The sequence below is a fragment of the Haplochromis burtoni genome, unplaced genomic scaffold, assembly GCF_018398535.1.
Source record: "Haplochromis burtoni strain Fernald_Lab_line unplaced genomic scaffold, NCSU_Asbu1 Contig_1531, whole genome shotgun sequence".
In the NCBI taxonomy this organism is placed as follows: Eukaryota; Metazoa; Chordata; class Actinopteri; order Cichliformes; family Cichlidae; genus Haplochromis; species Haplochromis burtoni.
This window is the reverse complement of record NW_024583892.1, coordinates 35,434-40,389: the sequence shown is the minus strand read 5'-3', so window position 1 is coordinate 40,389 and position 4,956 is coordinate 35,434. Positions and strand designations below refer to the sequence as shown.

Genomic DNA, 4,956 nt, shown 5'->3' with positions numbered 1-4,956 from the left:
CAGAGTTTTGCAAAACACCTTCCTGTAACTGTTTCACAATAAAACCTTCATAGTTACTCAAGCATTAAAAAAAATTGCATCTCTTCATAGGACTGCTTACACCATAAAGTGAAGAACGGTTAATCAGAATTTGAAGAATCAGTACTTTTTTCAGACTGTTTCTCTATATGAAGATGCATTTGCTGAATACTGACAGTCTAATTACAAAAGGTCTTAATGGTGAGATCATCCATTAAGCTGTTTATTACCTGGTTGGAGTCTCACTGGACAACTCAACAGACACAGATCGCTTCCTTTTCTTCTCAGTCATTGTTGCTGCTGGGTTGGACAAACATGGCATTCATTGGAAATAGGTATGTAACACCTGTGCAGTTCTGTTCTTACCTGAGGTTTCGGCCACAGTCTTGTGGAGTTATGCAACTGAACAAATATGTTGCTACTAACAATCAGCTGAGTCTGTCACCAGCTGATTTTCAGGGTTTGTTTTCCATTTTATTTACCTAATTTAGTGGTTTGCATTCTTGTGAATTCACAAGTAAATAATCAACTTGTAAAGCCCTTAAATCCAGAATCGTAAGTAATACTTTTGTTTATACTTTATCAGAATCTGTTCTCAAATGTTTTTGTACAATCTAGGGGAAAAAGAATTAAAAAAAACCCCCAAAAGTCTGGTGAATCTACTGTTAATTGTGCAATAACAAATCACAAGCCAGAACAAACTGAGTAACAGCCGGGGTCTGATCCAGAAAGCATGTTTATCTAACAACTCTGACTTTGTTGATCAGATCTAGATCGAATCTGGTGGTTTCTTTTGCCCCGACACAATCTGTATTCATTATTTACAATGGCTCATGTTTCCCGAATTATACTGAAATATCTCAAATCTAGCCAAGTAACATGTAGACAGCCATATTAAAGCATTCACTTTCTCTAAAATGTTTGCCTTACTGATAAAACTTTACATTAAAGACTTGGTGCCTGCATGTGTTCTTTTAGTTTAATGTCTAACAGCTAACATTACTAAACTCTGACTGTTAACAGTGCCTCTGTTATCTGAGATCAGATCAAATTACAAACACTCACACTGGAGAACATTAAAGAAGTTCTTTTCTTTAAACCTCACAGGGGACTTTTTATCTACTAATGGCAGAAATAATGAAATCAGTAGATTTGATTTCTGCTGAACATTAATGAAACTGTCATGAACTGCAGCAAAAACAGCTCTTATTTAACAGAAAACTGACGTGAGCGTGGATCTGTCAGTGAACTGTGTGTTTCTCCATATTTTTATTTTTGGTTTCTGTTTCCTACATTTGTTTCTGTCAGGTTAGAGCCAAAAAATAACATTCAAAAATCAAATATGAAATTTGGATTGCAGCATTAAATAAACAAAATTCAATGTAACAGACAGCATAAAAACAAGTTACATGTTTTATTTAAAATTTTATTCATTCTATGGTAATAAAAAAGTAAACTTGAGTGATTAAAAAGACTCTTTTCTTCACTCTCGGCTTTTAAGATAAATATCATGGTCCTCACTGACAACTGTTTATATTCCCTGGTCCTATGTTCTTCATTTAAACACCTGGTATCAGAGCTCCACTGATAATGGCTTTCTCGTCTGTAATCACACATGTCATTAACTCAGAGTTAATTGAACTCACTCTAATCTGCCTTTTAGGAACATAAATATAAACAAGTCATCGAACAGGAAACTCGAAGTTATCAACCTCATATTTTGTGTTTTGTTGAACTTGCTTCCTAGAATAGGGCCCAGTAGGATAAAGGCAATAAAATGCAGTCAGAAGGAGGAAAAGACAGGGAATCACTGAAGACAACAGGAAAATATAAACAGAAAAACTCAAGATTACAAATGAAACAAAAACATCATAAATACTGTGCAAAACCTGGAACCATGACACAGTTGTATGCTTCCTGTTACAACTGTTTCTCTGCTGGAGCATGACTCGATGAGTGCGTTTACTCGTTTATATATGTTAATGCTAATTAATTCGTACCTCCTAACTCATTATAGCTGTAAAAGTTCTAAAACAGATGAAAAATCTTGATGCGAATGTTCACAATGTCATGGCCCAACTGCAGGGAACCCTTATGAGGAGAAAAAAGTTCATAAAACTTAGGAGAAAAAAATGCTATTTTTCTTTCTGGTGTTGCTCTTTCCTGAACGACTGATTTAAAGTGACTTAATTCAGTGTTTTACTTACCAGAGTTTGCCGGGTAGAAATAGGCAGATTAATCATCTAGGTACTGATGCAGTGTATTAGCTGGTTTTCTAGAAGAAAAGGAAGATCTGTATGATGATCAAAGAAAACTGAATATATGTCATATCAAATCGGAAACATATATTCTGATAGCTGAAACATTTGCACCTCTGCCTCACTTTATTCCTTATGAGGCTAACATTAAGTAACGTGGTTGATTCTACAGGGTATCGAAAGGAACCTGCTTATTAAACGTGGCTTATCTCATTATTGCAGCTGCCTGATTTTATCAAAGGCAAACATACCCAGGAAAGCACCAAAAAAACAGAACTACAAGTCTAAATGCTGCACCATAAAAATAATGTACACAGAAAATATTAAATGCTCTGTCTGTAAGAATCGGATATGATGAAAACAGCTTAAAACAGAATTCTGTTGTTGTTTCTAAAGTTGTTTAATGTTACATAAAGTTTCCTGACCACGTTAGATCTGAAGTCTCCAGTTTAATCTCTGCCTGTCTGACCATCTTCGTCAGCCACTACATACTCTGCAACTTGGATCTGTCCTCCTCTCTTTTCCTCTTTTAGTCTCAGAACTTATGAATTTTGATAAAATGAGTTCAGAGTTTTGCAAAACACCTTCCTGTAACTGTTTCACAATAAAACCTTCATAGTTACTCAAGCATTAAAAAAAATTGCATCTCTTCATAGGACTGAAATGGGGATATTTTGCTTTTTTGGTGAATGTGTAAACTGCTTTAGCTGAAGTAACTACAGTAAGTCACTGATTCTGAAAATTACTGCATTCTAACTGTGTTTTATACAGTATGAAACTGTAAATGCTACAGCGGTTTTCGATACAAACACTATTATCTAATTAATGCCTGTGTCTGTCTTCTCAATATATGAAATAGAAATAACAAATACAGAATTAGCATTATGATACTGTTAATCTGAATTACAGTAACTTATATTGGCAAATTAAGTGTAAAAGGGGAAAAAAAACTAATCCTAGTAAAGTTCACATTTCCTTTTTATGCAGCATTCCAAACAATGAAAAGAATGAAAAGTTCTTTTAATTTGATTAACTAATATGTAGATATGAAGAAAAAAACAATTTGACTACAGAGGACAGCAGTTTTAATCCGAAATGTTTCAACTTGTGAAACAGCTCCAGCTTATATAACACTGTGACAGCCTTTATTTCCCCTCTTGTAATGAATAAACACATTTGTGCTAAAAGGGCACAGTGCCAACAGTCCTACTACAGTGCTCTACTTTAACTGGTCTTCATGTCAGTTGTTAAAATTTATTTACATTGTCCAGTCTCCATGTTCCCAAAGTTGCGTCTGCAAATGTATTATTTCTAGTGCTCCATCTCTAGTTCATGCAAATTCATATGTGTCAGTATCATCTTCAGGTAACAATGCAAATGATGCTGATTAAGAATATTTTGAATACATTTAAAATAAGAACAGCTCTCTGACTGTAGCTCTGTTTTTGTGATACAACTCATTTTCTTCACCACACTACAGATCATCAGTTTGCTTTTACTGCATACATCCGCATAAAACTGTAACTTATCTGATTTAAATCTGATTGATGCTATTTTGAAAAGAGGGAGAAAGATTTTACAATGTATCACTGAGGATGGAAACAGGGTGCAGAAAATTCTCAGCCAGATCTGCTCCTTTGTGCAAGGAGCAACAGGATGAGCACTGACAGAGCTACAAAATGACCTCCAGCGGGTCACTGGTGTGAATGTCTCTGACCAAACGTTCTCTAGTGGGCCCTTCAGGCTAGGCAACGACACACTGACTGCCATTATGTATCCGGGTAAAATCCCTGGACCCACTGTCAGACTCTGGTGCAGTGGGTCCTGGGTTCCTCCTGGTGGCCTCATGTGGTGAGGGTATGTAGGCAGTACCTGGAGGTTGAATTAATAGATACCACTCATGACCTCCCACTCTCACCTGACCTAACACCTCTGAGACTTTTTGATTCTGTCCATCAAACGCAAGGTTGTACCTTAGACTGTCCAGCAGCTGAGTAATGCTTTGGTCCAGATCTAGGAGGGGATCCTCTAGGACACCACCCATGATGTTGTCAGGCATGCACACAAGCGCGTGGGGGCCACAGAAACTACTGAGTACCATTCTGAGCTGCTGCAAATAAAATTGAGCACAATGGAGAAGTCCACTGCAACCTTTTTTCAGTTTGATTTTCAGGGTGTCTGTAAATCGACTGGTTCGTATATACCGCTCATCCATCGATTCATGAAAACACTTTGCTTGCGCAAGTACTTTCTATCTAACATGTAAACACATTTATACTCTGATAGATGCACTGGAGAGCAATTTGGACTAGAGAAGCCAGGGATCAAACCACCAACCTTACAATTAGTAGATGACCTGCTCTACTTCCTGATCATTTTACTTTCAATCAATGTGGCATCCTTTCATTTTTAACACATTACCTGGTACGTTCCAGTTCAGATATCCAGCATGACTGATTTGAAGGCGACTTTACCAACAAGAAAATTCAATTGAGTGTCATGCAGTAGCATGAGGGAGAGGTCAGAAACCCCAAATTTCCCTAACCTCAGGTATTTTAGAGAAACCTGCCTCTTGAAATAAGGCTCTGGCCTACACCGAGAAGCCAACATATTAAATGTACCATAAGAAAAAATATAAGAAATAGATAAACAAAATACAATAAGAAAAACAACACTGGTT

The 4,956-nt window shown here is 36.7% G+C and overlaps 1 long non-coding RNA gene across 2 annotated transcripts in view; it reads right to left on the bottom strand.

Annotated features, from left to right (window-relative positions):
• LOC102291860 overlaps nt 1-4,956 on the bottom strand; it is a 9,099-nt gene that overhangs the window by 1,713 nt on the left and 2,430 nt on the right. The window contains exons 2-3 of one of the 2 annotated variants that reach the window (XR_006053655.1): nt 2,226-2,293; nt 249-315 (exon numbers count right to left, since the gene is read on the bottom strand). This is a non-coding gene — a long non-coding RNA (uncharacterized LOC102291860). Of the gene's footprint in view, nt 1-248; nt 319-2,225; nt 2,294-4,956 lie in introns of both variants that reach the window. The other variant, XR_317910.3, reaches the window with a different exon arrangement.